This window comes from Passer montanus, unplaced genomic scaffold (assembly GCF_014805655.1).
Source record: "Passer montanus isolate IOZ18808 unplaced genomic scaffold, ASM1480565v1 scaffold31, whole genome shotgun sequence".
NCBI classification, from domain to species: domain Eukaryota; kingdom Metazoa; phylum Chordata; class Aves; order Passeriformes; family Passeridae; genus Passer; species Passer montanus.
The window spans coordinates 4,814,474-4,831,053 of NW_024367819.1; positions in this window are offsets into that span (position 1 = coordinate 4,814,474).

Consider the following 16,580-nt stretch of genomic DNA (forward strand, 5'->3'; position numbering starts at 1 on the left):
TAGGAATGTCAGACCAGCTTTTCTAAAATGGTAAGTAAAGTTGCAACAAACTCAATGGAATGAAAACACTGAATAAGTAAAAGGTTGTTATTTATAATAGATGGGCTTTCTTAAGTGTTATTGATTTAGGAAAGGCTCACTTGACAAGAAATATCACTGTGCTTTTAACAGGCATTAATCACCAGATGGCAGTGGCCTTTTAGAAAATAATGTTTATTTGATTATATTATTACTAAAGTCCAAATGATAATAGAACATATCACACTCAAATGAAATATTTGCAGAAACTTTCCAGAACATTAATGCTTCCCCTGTAATGGTAATTCCCACCAAAGACTATGGGTAATCTTGATTTCTTTAGACAGTTTCACCCACTTGTTTTTAATTTTTAAGACAGAATATCATGTATTACTAGCAGAACAAGTCTGAGTGAATTCAAATGAACTCTCTTCCCTGGAACTCTGTACTCTCATGGGAAGGTGCCAAACATATTAAAGTAAAATTGAAGTCTGGAATTGTCTTGATTTGTTTTAATATTTTATTGCACTAGCTATGAAACACTTATGTAGCTAAAGTCTATTCGAAAAACAAAATGGTGATTGTTGTTTAACTACAGACCTTGTTCACTATTATTAATCTCTGCATTAATTCAAACTTGTTTTATTAAATGGTTTTATCCCATGCTCAATTGTTTGAGCTAATGCTTACCAATAGCATATATGACAGTACTTTCCTGACTCTAAGGTCCAGCAAGCAATGATAAGAAAAGCATTTTTACAGTATAGAATTACAGATGGAAATTGCAAATGGAAAAGATGCATATTGACAAACACCAACATAAAAAAAAGAAAAAAATTGGAAATTTTGAAGATGACCTGAAGAAGTTTCCACTGTGAACACAACATTAACAAACCACTATGGATCCCCTTCACTTGCACTTGCCTAAGAGATCACAAAACTATTTGCAACCAAACTGAGAAAGAAGTTCAGGTAATAGTGACATCTATAAAGTACACTACCAATAATTTAACTGTGTAATTAATTTCCTCTCTTATTTTGGTTGAGCAATTTTGCTTACTGGTGTGTTGTGTAGGTATAACTTTGCCTCAGAGAACTATGACTTCTGCCATGTGGCAATATGAGCCATAAAAATGCCGCTGGTATCAATGGTAAATCCATAGCCCTGTATATGAGATATGCTCTGGTTTTGCTCATAACACACTTTTGAACATAAATCCAGGGAGCATGGAGGAAGCACCTAGCGTTTTGAAGATGTGGAATACCTCAGAGGACTTGGAGGAAAAAGAGGAGGTGAGCGGTTTTCTCGAAGCCACTTGGCAAAATTGACCTTAACTCCCTTAACTGTCTGAACCTTCAGAATATGTCATTACATATTTTTATCAATGTGTGCTAACATGCAACAATTTTATTCTGATCTTACTGTTCTTCTTTTGCTGAGGGAAAGATCCAAAATTTGACACTCCCTACAACCCAATATATTTGCAAAAGTGATTTTTTTTCTACATAAAGAAACACACAGTGTCTGGGAATGTTCTTCTGTTCAAGATCTTTAATAACAAAAATATTAATAGGATTATAGCCTCCTTGAGGCTGAGGTTTCGTTGTTTAACTTTTGTTCTAAAAATCATCTCGTCCAAGGTTTATTCACTGGTTCTAAGTCTATGTAAATACAGCTGAAGGATGATTGCTCATTCTCTTCTTTCTCCTTTCTGTTTTATTTTTTATTCTCTTTTATAAATTCTTTACTGTACTAGGACTCATCTGAACAAGTCCTAGTCTCCCCTGCTTTCTCTAATTATTAAAAATTCTTCCATGTGTTGCTCCTACCACTATTCTTCCCAGCTTCTACAAACAGACTTTTTCTTTTTCCGATTATTCTACTGCACACTTGCGTACACAAAAGATATATGTAATATACATGTATATACACACACACACATACAAATATATATATACGTACATATATATATGTGTGTGTGTATGTATGTATGCAGAAAATCAGAAATGCTTCTAGACAAAGGTCACACATAATGATATGTAGTTATAAGCTGTGTCTGGCAATGAAAAAAACTAATGGGCAGGTTTCCTAATGATGAACACCGATGCAGCTCAGAATTTAGTTTCACTCAGTTGTCACTGCTTTTTCAGACTTACTTGAGCACAGGAACTTCAGCTGAGTGGTGACTGCGTCACCCAAGACAGTAACGTTGTTCTACGATAATATTTCTGCACTATAGGTTAATAGGTTTGACTCACCTTTTTGTTGGCTGGTAGGGGGGGATTTATCTTGCCTTTCCTTCTGGACTGGCTTTCTGCTAGACCACAGCCTTTGGCTTGTGGGCATATTGGAAGTGAAAGCAGTGAAATTCCCATCACTATCCATGTGCACCTACTGTGTACTTCTAATAGACTCTCAAGCCCTAAGTTTTATGTAAGACTGAACGATAAAAGAAAGCTCCTTCTCTTAATTTCAGTCATAGGTTCACTGGCTGAAAGATAGAAACCAACACAAAATTCTTAACAGCTACTTCTGCATCATGTAACCACCTACAAGTTAATGCTCTAATAGGAGCAGATCCAAGAGGATAAAAGAAATAAATATGCTTATGGGATTGTCCTATCCTAAAATACTTCTGTGTTTCAATTTTGTCATGATTAACAAGTATAAAAATTGAACATTTATTCCCTTTTTAAAGACATATGGCTTCTTAAGAAAGTTTTAGGTTTGGGAAACTAATTTTTTATGGTGTCATACTACAATCTAAATTCATACAGTGTTGTGTTCCAATACTATGATAGGTTTGCTTTACCTATGATGTGGCAAAAAGTTCCTGAAAGGTCAACTACTATGTAAACCTTCCAAAAATCTCTCTAGGGTTGTAGCTGCAAACACTTGCATTTCTGTGTCCCAGAATTCAGTTGTACCTTTTATTATGCAACTTGGTTTCATCTCAGAAATTTGATGGATTATATAGACTTTTTGAGAACATTTCCAAATAGAAAACACTCTGCTACAATTTACTTATTTTGTTTCTGGCAGTTTAATTTGTTGTTTTCATCTGGTTTTTGTCTACATGTTTCATAGTAATGTTGTGGGATCCTTCATCAAATATAAAACCTACATAACAGACCTGTGTATGCCGTTGCTTTTCCCAACAAAAGAAAAATTGGTATTTTGAACAGAAAAAAAAAACCCCAAAACTGTGAGCCTTTTATAACACTAAAGAAACCCTTTCATTTAGGAGAGTCCCTAAAAAGTCAGTGTGAAGATTGAAATAATTATAGGGGATGATACACTACTGTATTATTTTTTCTTAATTTTAATGAGTAAATGACATTCATGCTTGTCAGCATGTAGTCAGCAGACATAACAAAAAGTAATGATAGAGGAACTATGTTAGCACAGTGATAGATATGAAATAAAGAAAATATCAGCAATTACTGATTAAACTAGATATTCCTCCTATGTAAAGTAATAAATATATAGAATTCTAATAAACCATTTGTATTTTAAAGAAGTTCAGTATTCTTTCAGCATGTCTGTATAAATGTATTGAAATACTAATGAAGAAGGTAAAAAAATATATACCTTATAAGAGCTGCACACAGTTTCTAGGCAAAAAATTTAAAAATATTTAGGACAAATTAAACAGCAACATGTAATTGACACAGGAGAACAAGTCTCATTTTCAAATACCTAATTCAATACCTAAATATTCATATTTGGCTTATCTCGAATTGCAAATCTTGGCCTGTATCCTGTTTACTAATTGATCACTTGGACTATTCACCATTAGATATGCAGAGTATAAGGGATTGGTTGCCATGCTTCTGGAGAGAAATCTTCCCACTTAAAAAAATAGGAGAAATAAATATATTGTACATTTTCTATGAGCTTTCTGCTTTAGAGCAGCATGAGTTAAATTATGTACTCTTATAGTCAAAACAGGGATGCACACGTGACAAGGTATTTTTTTTAGAAATCAATGAAAAGACAAAAAAGTTTCATTTACTTTCTTAAACTATTAACAATACAGTATTAAGAATCTCAGAATGCATTTCTTGAAAACTACTTCTATATGCAAGTTATATCTAGATTATTTTTTAGCCTGATCTGATGTTATCTAGAAAAACTAAATGAGACATAGGCCCAACAATTTTGCTTGACTAAATATGGGAAAGAGAAAGAGAACATATAATTAACAAAACTTAGGCTGACAGATCTAGTCAGTCTAAAAGATTGTAAATCTAAATTTAAGATCCTTGAATTTTTCTTAAAAATGAAAACTAAAAAAACAAACAAATTCCCAATATCTATCACTCATATAAAAAAATTCGAACCTATTATTTTCCTCATTCTGCAACATTTCTATGGACAGACTCTTGAAGCTGAGATGGTAAATATGACAAACATTTATGCATGGCTTATGCACTACTGGAAGCACTCAGACATTAAAATTATTTTCATGTGATAGCACTACATGTATAAACAATTTATCTGATCCACAATTACACTGCAAAATCTTGGTTTTCTTTACCTATTACTGGTAATACCAAAACACTTGCATCTGAAATAAGCCATATCCACAATCAGGGACAGAGACAGAATAATACTTTCTTGCAGTCAAACAAAACATGTTTTAGAAATAAGTAGGCTGACAAGGACCTTAATTTTTGAAAGCGTCATTTACATACTGGTTTGGAAGGTCAGACACTTGGAATGTTTAACAGAAGCCTCACTGTGTGTAGAGACACTTATAGAGATTCTAGGAATAAAACACATTTGCCTGTGGAGCACTAAATGTGAGCAGAGGTGAAACTTTACAGGACCCAGAAAATTAAAATGCATTTATCTCCTTTCTTCCAACATTTCTTTTCCTGTTCTTCCTGGTATTCCTAGCATCCCTGAGCAGTACTTGTTGGTACTATTTGGTTATTACTACAGGCAGTAGGAAAAAAAAAAAAAAAAACCAAGCAAAAGTTTCTTTAGTATTTTGAAAGAAAACGATAAAAATAAGAGAGCATCTAAATGGAAAAGCAGGAAATGAGGATACATTTGAATTATATGATACCATAAAATCAATTATTCAGAAGAAACAAGAGATTGAGCCAAAAATGTAGATAGAAAACAATGACAACAACAGCAAGAAAAGGAGATGAGTAAAGGAATAAAAGATCAGTACTGTGACTGCATAATTATTTTTTCATGGCTTATGTAAAAACTTCTATGTACCTTCTCATTTTCTGTATGAGGCCACAGTACTGTGATGTAGTCCATCAAGGAAAAAGGCAGCATTTCTCTGTCAAGGAACAAAATATTTCTTCAATAATTAAATATACGTGATCTGAAGCTCATCAGGCATTTAGAGTCTTAGAAGTAACTACAGGAATGATAGGTTAGATGTCTGTGCATGAGTGAGGACCTCACAAAACCAGGTTAAAGTGCAATTCTCCTTCAAAATTGGTTCTTCAGATATTGACAGCAGAAATGCAGGGTTTGCTTTTAGGGCTTTTTTGCAACATATCATTTGGAGGTAATATACTGATACCATTTGATTACTCTTGGCCTAACAGCATTAGACAACTACCAGCAGTTCATGCTTTAGCAGTTGTTGGATAAAATTCCCAAAAATAACTCCCCTGCCCCATATTGAAACCTCGATGTCCACGAATCAAAAATCAGAAAACACAGTTTTGAAACTGAAATGCAGAGTTAAGATTGCAGAAGATTTTTGCTTCATGCGTTGCTTTAAAACATGGGGGAGTTTCCTACCAGCTCACTTTAATCACTGTGAGATTGGAGCCTGACGTGCACAGATACTGCTGAAAGGCAGAGAGGCTCCCCAGTGGAGTAATTTTAGATAGGAGCTGAAATTATGTGTCCCAAATCATTCACTAGATGATGCTCTTTCTCTTATTTATACATAGGTCCTAGACAGACTAACCACTAGGCATATTAATTGGTTGGGTTGTTATGCTTCCCTGATGCCTTTATTTATGAGGTAGGATGAGCCACTGTTACAAAAAAAAAAGCAAAAAATATACTAATACAAAGAAAAAAGGAACAGGTTCACTGCACTGGTGAATGAACAGAGAAAAAATTCTAGCAAATCCCAAGCAGATATTCTTAATATTTCTTGTGTTTTTAACTGAAGTAAATGGATTTTTATGATGATGTTAATTTTCTTTTTTTTTTTTTTAACCGATTGATATTAGCGAGTTATAGACAGAGGAGTTCAGGTATTTTTAGACAAGATATCTTGAAGATATCTAGCCCTAAAGCCAACCATCATGACCTGGAGCATACACAACTTTTGATTCAAGAACTTGACCCTTTTTATATTAGATTCCACATACTGAACTCTTCTCTACTCAAAGACAACTATACTCTGTGCTGTGTAGTAGTGTAGGGTTTCTTTTTTTCCACACACATGCCTACAGGTGACTGAGTAATCACAATTCAGGTTCTGGCTGCCACTCTGCAGGAATTATGGTCAGGCATAAGGAACAAGACAAGTCTGTGCATGGTAGCCAAACAGTACTGAAAACTCTAGATTTTTAGGACTTATATATGACTGCCTTGGGACATACACATACAGTATCTCAAACAATAAAGCAGCAAAAACTTACTTTTTAATACAACTGGATGAAGAGGAAGATTCAGGGCTCTGCTACTGCAAGGGCATAAGGGGGAAACAAGTATTTTCAAAGCAATCAAACTGAAAAATTTAGCTTGATGAAATTTTATCTTGTGTGTGGGTGTGTAGGAAATATTATTCTTTACCTTTATTTTCATCATGGTATATTATTTTATTCAGCCCCTAGATCCTGAAATTCCACCCTTCATACAGAAAATTTCTTAATCTGCCTAGAAAATGTTAACAGTTCTGTTGCAAAAGGAGCTTTCTTTCTCCAAGAAAGTTGAATTATTACATATTCAGAAGATATTTAAAGATGGCAAAAGTTTAGGTTGCAAGGGAAAATCTTCAGTTTAATACAAATGTAGCTATTTGCTCCGCTTGTGTTTCACTTTATTGATCTTTTAGAATGTTCTTGTCAAATGACATTTTGCACAGTTTGTAGGGAGCAGAGGTAGTCTATCAGCAGATGTATTGCTGGTCCCTCCTGACTGGCTCACAGAGGATTCTGTTTGGTGACAAATACTCCAAATTGAAGTCTCTGAAGTAATCTCTCTGGGGTCTACTACCTGGAAGTATAGAATAGAAAACAGCAAGGAGTTAGTTAATGGAAAGTAAAATTATTAAGAAACTTTTTTTTTTCTATATTACTTTTGTAACTGATAAAATATACAGCATGTTTTCTTGGGTGATTACATCTCATTCTTGTCAGCTGCAGCAAATACTGTCTACCAGAGGAAAAAACAGAATTTGTTTTGCAGTCACTCTATAGATCACTCACTTACTCAGATTTCTCTGGTGAGTCTACATCTTAATTTTCCAACTTGTCTACCTTACTATTTTATTTTGCAATTATTTTGCAATTTATTATTTTGCAATTCCCACTAGAATTTGGAAGCCAATGGCTCTACTGTAAAAATGTAGCTATGAGTAGGTGATGCATTTTGTATCTGCCATATCTCATTAGAAAAATAAGGGCATAGTTTGGGAACTAAAAATATATTTTAAAAAATGCTTCATGAAATTAAAGTACTTTCTTTTGCTAGTTCCTTGTTCTTATACAGAACTAAATTAACCTCTTGGGATCATGACAAATCTATTCTTCATCTGCAATTCCTGTTTTAACTTTTTTGCGCTACATGATCTTGCTTGTAAAACATTTCCTCAAAAAAGCCACTAGGGGAAATGTCAGACAACTCAATTAATCTTTTAAAATGAAACTATACAATCAAGAACTGCTGCATTTCTGCTACAAATAATTCTGACAAGCAATTAGTCAGAACTCCCAATTTTGCGTCTCTGTTTTAATCTCAGCATTAGTCTTCTGAGTTCAAGAGAGATAGACTAATGGCAAAATTTTTAAATATGGTACAAGAAGGCAAAGAATCTATTTGTAATGCTTTTGTAAGTTCTGAAAAGAGATGTTTTCACTAAATACATGAGTCATGAAGTCTTGCCAGCTGATTTTTGAATGAGTAGAAAAAGACTAAGATTGTCTGCTTTGGCTGAGGTGGATCACAGAGCAGACAATGGATGGTGGATTGTCAGAACTAGATGCTCTAGTGGGAACACATTAAAGCTGCCTTCTGTCTCAACTAGTCATTGCTTAAGAGATAATTGTTGAGACCTGAAAAACAACCACAAAAAATAAGAATATTCCTCTTCTATTTATTGTCTTCAAAAGCAAACTCAGTAGCTGAGGATGACATGTCTGGAGCTGAAAGAAATAATGTATTTATATCAAACTTGTTGCTGTTTTAAAATGTAATCCAAAATTACAAACTGAAATTCTGTACATTTATTTTTTTGAACCAACTGTGCAGAATATCTGTCTGTTCTTTGATATTGTCATACTAGTAAAAAAGACACCTTTTATTAATGAATGTGCTTATACTGGTAGTGTACATATGAAATTGTGCTATTCTCTTGGGTTTTGTTTTTTGGTTTTGGTCGTTTTCTTTTTTTAGATCATGTAAATAATGTGATCATTGCAAAATCAAAAGAGAATTAAGTTCTGTCAAAAAAGAGATTATTTGTATACTTCCTCTGCTAGGAAGGTCAGTGGTTATTCTGACATACAATGATATTAGCACAGAATACCAAAATACTGTCATGCATCACTAAATTATATCCTCAAATACTGAAGAAAATCTTAATGTTGTAGCTTAGGAATGAAAAATATTTTGGTCCATAGGGAAAATGTGGGTTTGGGTAATTTTTATTGGGAAAATATTAAGCAACATATTAAACATATTAACAAAAAAAAAAAGTAGGGTTCATTATATATATAAATATATCCAAGCCTCTATTTTGCATAATTTAAAAATCACATGCTCATTCATTTATTCTTCATATTAATCTAGAACAACCACATTCAGTAGCTGAAATAAAGCCTTCTCTGAAAGATAGGATGCATTTTTTGCCTTGCAACACTGACATTTTTCCTCCTAGTATTTCAAAGGGGGCTGCTCTCTGATGTACTTAATGAAAGTAGAAAGGATGTTTCTCTCCTGTGATGATTATCCTTCTTTGCAAGGGTGAATATCAGTGAAGAAAAATCATAAGAAAATGTGATCAGGTAGAAATAGACAAGTTTGGAATATTTAGTCATAATGTTAAGATTGGCGAAAAATAGGAAAAAAAGTTATTTTCATTATTACCATTAAGTAATTAATATTATTAATTTCCTTGTCTTGCAGTGCTTAGAAGCACAGGGAAAACACTAGTAGTAGCAGAAAAGATAGATGCATAAAAGAATGAAAAATTTTACACCAAGCAGTTCACACTAAGTAGTTATACCACAATGTCCCAATGAAACACTTTTTAAAGGCTTTTCAAATTTTTATGCCACACTTAAATCTATAAAATATATGACACAGTAGATGGAGGCTCATTTTTGTGATATAATTTAAACTGGAAAAACAAAAGAAGTCTCATTCAAAAATGAGACTAGCTTTGTTCTAAAGATTTGAACAGAGTAAATATGGGTTTATTGATCCTCTGTTTATCATGTAGGGAGTAAAACCTCTAAAGCATGTATTAGCTATTTTAAAATTAATGCCTGGCAGGCAACATAATATTGACACTAAAAATGTAAGTTTGTCTATTCTTTTTTCAGTAGCTCTTAGTTCCTTTGTCTGAAGGCAATGTCTTCCATATACCCCTGTGCTCCCTCATAACTTGTAAACTTGAACTAATTTTCTTCACTCCATCTGGGGAACCGAGAGTTCAGAGACATTCTGAGTGATCTTCTTGCTCTTTCTCTCCTGTTTTATCAATATTCTTCCTCATAATGTTGATAAAACTCCATATAATTCAATTTCCAACTGCATCATATTATATTTTGGCTGGTGTAATGAAGCTATTTCTAACTCTGTAGGAAGAGCTAGAATGCAATTAGGCTCCTTCTGTGTTATTTTCCTGCATAACTCTGTAAATTTTCTTATAATCTGATTTTTTAAAGGGGACTTAGATGCAATGACATAATAAAAATAGTAAGATAGAATAGGAGAATTACTTCATGGCACATATTGTACAACATTGAATAAGTAAAAAGGCAAGAGTGAGAAAACTCTCAAATTTATTAAACTGAGAAACTCAGGGAAAATTCAAAAAATAAAAATTTCAAATTTACTTTATTATTTTTTGATTTTTGAAAGAATAACCTAAAAAAAATATAAGCTTGGAATGTCTTCTAAACCTTAGAGCCTTTACATTGCAGCATAGTAACAAAGCACCAATTTCAGATTAAGTTCCACTCATCACATTGCAGCCTGAAGGACTAGTTGAGCTATTTTTATTGAAAACTCCTAAAAGTCTCTGCTTTGGTGCCCTCTAGCAGATAGGACCTTTGACAGATTTCCAAAAGCAAGAAAACTGTTATGTTTTGATGTGATTTTGGTACCCATTAATTGCAAGCAGGACAAGTAGATTTTAACGGCTTTTCCTCCTAACATTTAACAGTATTCCCATTATATCACATCCTCCAATTTTTTTTGCCAGTCTTTCTAGGTATTTTTTTCCACCTGGCTGCAGCACTCATTCCTTCATGTCAAGAAACATTGTGTCCCAAAATACTACTGTCCCCAGATCATGTCTGGCCTACTGTGTGCACAGCAGAAGCACTGTACTGCTGAAATACTGAGGGGAAGAGGCTTGTGCAGGAGCAAGAACACATCCAAGATGTGGACTGCTCATCTCTTGACACAGGGCTCTGCCAGGACCCAGGGATAAGGGCTAGGCTTTCTCTCTGTTTATATCTGCCTGAAAGATATTCCTTTCAGGTATGTCTGATTCACAATATATAATATTATTTTTTAAGAAATTTCCAAATGTTAAAGAAAATATACACACACATCTTGTAAACTGACACTTTAGTATCAGCAAATGGGCAAGTATTTCTCCTCTGGCCTTGATGCCTTGAGAGGCTACCTATAACAGAGACTAGACAGAGTTAAAGGAATAATGTAATCACTTATTGAAAGGCCTTCAAAGGATGCACCTTGGGCAATACCAGAGCGTGGACAAGGCTACACTCAAGATGGATGACAGGTCACACATTTTCACACTTTAATAAGTTTTGGTCCGTTTACATATTAGAGTTAATTGTCCAATTACAGCTTCAGGTTATGAAGTCCCATCCTCCCAGTTTGTTCTCCTCAATTTGTCATTGTTTATACTTTTTGAGCCAGAAGCTGCAATGTTGTCCTTGGTTGTCAGGCTGGAAAAGGATTCTTTTGGCTAACAAAACTGTGAAGGGAACTTGATGACACTTTATATGAAGTTCAGAGTTATATACTAATGCAGTATAGAATCTGCTAAATATGAAACCCAAAACTTAAGGCAGAAGCCTACTTATAGCGTCTACCTGTGTACTTTCCTCTGTGCCATTTCATCTCTTCCCTACTGGAAACCGAATCTCAGTGTAATCCTATTAGAATCGTCTCTGTGTTATGTCTGAAATTTTGTCTCTGCCTTACCAAGAATGTTACCTTCCTTATTTCTTCCCTTTGATTGTTTTACCATAGCCATCTTCTTGTTTGGACTGCTTTTTTTGCTTTGAAGACTACTAATGAGAAAGACATTAAGGACATGTCCAAATGTTGTATTACAAAAATGCCTGAACAAACTCTGTGTGAGTTTCAAAAGCCATACAGAGTGACATTAAATCTAAGGCAATATTGCTGAAAGGCAAGGTATGTTAGCATGAGTGTCTTATCATATTCAGAAGCGGAATATTTTGTGTCCCATCATTTTCCAACATGAGCAGAAAGAGTTCAAGTTGCCTGCAGTGTATTGAATGAATATATTTTTACTGTAGCCTCTGAAAGATGTAGTAATTGTTGATAACATTACATTTATCAATGCTTCCATTCTCAATCTGCACAGGAAGTTTTTCTTGATTTTAAATTTTTTTTTTTTTTTTGTCTAATCAAAAGTCCTAGCAACTTTTGTCCTGTGATAGTTGCTATTCTCACTATGCCATACTATTTGTCTGCATACAGTATTTGACAGTCTTGTTTTTTTGTGGTTTTTACACAAAATGCTGGTCTGATGATATCCTGTATGCCCCTTAAAGGTTTTGTCACTGGTTGAAGCAGCAGCTAGAATGAAGAACAGCTTCAAGGGTGTCTGGCATTTTAGCCCTTATTTGACAGCTGAGTATGAATGTTATACTCCAAAAACGCAGTTGGAAACTGAAATGAAATAAAATAATTTTTTAAACTGTTTATACTGAGACTGGATATAAAAGATTTTTCCCAAATTTAATTGATTTATGTAGATTGATTTGTGTCCCAATCCACTGGTGCAGGGACTCTGTACCCTATATCTTCTGGGTTATTTCTCCATGAAAACAATCTAGTTTTAAGAGAAAATTTTCAGTGGACAGAGAACATAAAATACTGCTCTCTATCTCACATACAGATATGCAGATGCAGTTTCCTATATGTAGGCACTCTAATTCAGTTGATGAACTGTGGGAAGCATTTAACTAAACTAACAGCTTCCTGTCTTATTTAAGAGTTGCTAGAAAACCAATTTTGTAAATGGAGGTTTGGCAGAACCGTTGTCTTCTCCTACAGTGTCACAAAACAATTTACCTTGATCTCTGTTCCAAATCCCATTCAAAGCAAAGTCAGCTTTAAAGCTGGACAAACTTTTAACAGCCTAGTGTGAAAATGAGACATCCTTTAATTCATGGTCTTATGAAGTATTTCTATTCATTGAGTAAATATCATAGGCTATTTTTCAGTAAGGTCACAATAAATGTTATACAAGGGGCTAAACTTTATAAGTCTGTATCTTACTATGACCCTAGAGAACAAACACAAGAATTATCAGCTAGCTACACTGAGTTAACAGCCTCTTTAAGGCAATTCATTATATGTTTCCATATTTTTTTCTATAGGCACTATTGAACTTTCCTTCACATCCTCCACTATACAGGAAGAAACCCAGACTATGAGATATGGTGACTATGCTTTTTGTATTCATCCACTGGCTCACTGGTATACCTTCTATGATGCTCATAGAACAGAAAAAGAAATTAAGGAGCAATTGACTTCTGCCATTTCTTCATGATGACCACAACTGCCTTCAGAGTGAGTTCAACTCTGGCTATCAACTCTGGCATCAATTGTTTCAGCCCCTGTTTGTTTTGAGTCCAGGTCATGGACAGCTCCAGTTTGTGGATGGCTCCAGCTCATTTCAGCTTTTTAATTTTGCCTCCAGCTCATTCACAGCTCCCAGGTTTCTGCTCTGATTTGTTTCAGGTCTTGCACGTGGATGGCTCCACCTATTATGTCTCAGTTTGTCCACAGGTCCTTTTCAGTTCTGGTTAATTTCAGCACCCATTTAATTTAATTTGTCTTTGTTCAAACAACCATGGGTTTTGACAAGGCTTTAAATCACTGGGCCCTGCCAGGGGAACCGGTTCCAGCCTGCTGGGCTGGCTGTCATGGCAGGATGGGTCAATGAGAGGAGAGCAGTGGATGTTGTCTACAGTGACTTCAGCAAGGCTTTTGACACCGTCTCCCATAACATCCTCATAGGAAAGTCCAGGAAATGTGGGTTACATGAACAGTGTGGTGGATCAAGAACTAATAGAATACAGAGCTCAGAGGGTCATGATCAGAGGAATAAAATCCAGTTGGAAGTCCTTGTGGCCAGGAGGCCACATCTGGAGTGCTGTGTTCAGTTCTGAGCTCCTTAATATTAAAAAGGCAAGGAGCAACTGGACAGGGTCGAGTGAAGGACCACAAAGAGGATGAGGGATCTGAAACATTTCTCTGACAAAGAGAGACTGAGGGAGGCAGACCTGTTTCATCTGGAGAAGAGAAGACTGAGAGCATATAAATATCTCAAGGCAGGTGCTGAGAGAATGCTGCCAGATCCTTTTCTATGGTGCCCAGTGACAAGACAAGAAGTAATGGCCATAACCTAAAACACAAGTTTCACCTCAACATGAGGAAGAACTTCTTTACTTTAAGGGTGGCAGAGCACTGGAACAGGCTGCCGGGAGAGATTGTGGAGTCTCCCTTTCTACAGACATGCAAAACCAGCCTGAATGCATTCTGCCCTAAGTGATTTAGCCTTGGCAGGGGGATTGGATTAGATGATCTCCAGGGGTCCCTTCCAACCCTAATTATTCTGTGATTCTATCTTACTAATGATGTGCATGTCAATTCCCTGCTCATATGTATTGACTGCAATTATACAAGGAAAAAGGACGTACCAACAAAACAAATAAAATTTAGCACTGGCTAAGTGTCTTCAGCATGGAAGGTGGATGTGGAGTATTTGTAGATATAAAAAAGGCAACATCACAGAAAAGATCAGTAAGGAACAATCTATGAGCATATTAAAAAAAATCTGTAAGGTTTGTGTCCCCACTTTCAGCTTAGGCTAAACTGATTTGAAAAATTACTAAACACATACATGGAGGAGAGACCAACCAGTGACTTTTGCAAATAAAACTCTAGGTGAAATTCAAATCTCTAGGAGACCCCAAACTAGAATTTAGAAAGATAAAGCAGGAGAAGGATCTTTCCTTAACTAACTGTAGTTGTTCACTCTCACATATATGAAACTGGGTAAGATGCAACTTTTAGTCTGATCATGCAGACTTTTCATCTGTCACATACTGTTTATTAAGGCGAGACCAAATAATTTGTCTTACATAATACATACTCAGAAAGCATAAAGGTAAAAAAACCCTGGGAAACATACTTATTTTCTTCTTTTATATTTTAGCACCTTTTTTCTATATTTACAGTGTCATTGACCAAAAAAATTGCAATTAAACAAGCAGAGAAGTTATACACTGAACAAACTATTTCCACTAATCAGAAACTTTTGAGGAAATAATCCCAAATTTTATGTTGGAATGAAACTAGAAGATGTTAGTATTTTTTAAGAGTACATTCTGTTAGTTGAGTGACTGTATAGCAGAAAGAAATACCTACTCAACAGTTTTCAATTATAGGTTGAAATAAAATAACAAGGTCTTGCTGAATTTGGCTTTCTAAGCCCTCTTAAGGAAATACAGATTAGAACAGATATAATATAGAAAAATTGAAACAATTCTTAAGCTTTACATAAGAGGTTTTTGGGAAATGAAGTGCAACTTTCATAATACTTTTATAGGCAAATTATTTTTAAAATTGCTTAAGACAAATTCTAGCATTTTAAAAAATTCTACATTTGTCATAATAATAATGTTTCCAGTTAGAAGAATAAGGCTGATATACTTAGCCCACTTTATTAGGGCATCATGTGGAAGAATAAATAAAAGTTGTAGGAAAATCCACCCTACCATTGTTTTTCCCCTCACTCATTTTTCCAGTAAGGGGAAAAACCTTCTTCCCACATAAAAAATTGACACCCTCCATTTTAAAGACATGGTAATTTACTGATTTTTCCTCATGAGTATGGTTAATCCATTTCAGGATGCATTTATATTCCTGAACTTAATAGCCTTTGTTAGGAGGCAAAAGTGGTTAAAGGACATGGAGATATAGTGACTGCATTTTAAATTTAAATGAGCTATATATTCCTGCTCTTGACTACTTAATGGATGGAATGGGAAGTAGAAATTTTATGCACATGCAAAAGAGTATTGTCAAAAATATTAGTTGGCCAAATAGCTTAACGCTTCAAACATCAGTTTTCTTATACAGTGTCTGTAGAACAGATATGGTGGTGTGAACCTCTTATTCCCCTATCTAATGTTTTTGTTATGACTCGTCACAATAAAACTTAAAATTGTGTTTTGCAACATTTCTTGTGGGATGTAGTATTTTTTAGAAAATGTTAAGTTCAGTTGCTTCAAAAAATCTGTTTGCACATTCCCCTCTAAAGAAAGACTGAGAAGCTTTTGAAAAAAAGTAAGCTGAGAATGTGAAATTGTGTCTATTGTTGAAAAGCACATTGTTTAAAGAAATAAGGATAATTGCTGACATTCATGCAGACAACTGCGTATAAGGAAAGAAAAATGCAGAACCTAAGAACAAAACATAAGGGGAAAAAAAAAAAAAGGATTTAAATGGATTGCTTCTTCTGCAGACAACTCTTGAATAATAACACTATTCTAAATAAGTTAGTTAAAGGAATGCTGGAAATACTCCTGTTTTGGAATTTGAATTTCTAGTTCTAAGTGTATATCTTTTGTTTCAAAATCAGTTGGGATTGTGGGTATTTTTTAGTTTTGTTCGGTTTGGTTTGTTTGTAATTTTGGTACAGAAACTGCCAGAGCAATCATACTGTCTAGTCAGACATATGTTTCTTAAAATGCTTGATGCAACATTTTTTTTTTACTTGCAACTTTTATTTCTTAGACAAGATGAGAAGCTGGGGATAAAGGATTGGAGTTGATACATTTATTCAAAAAATAGCTGGTTTATAAAGACTTGTGGTGAAACA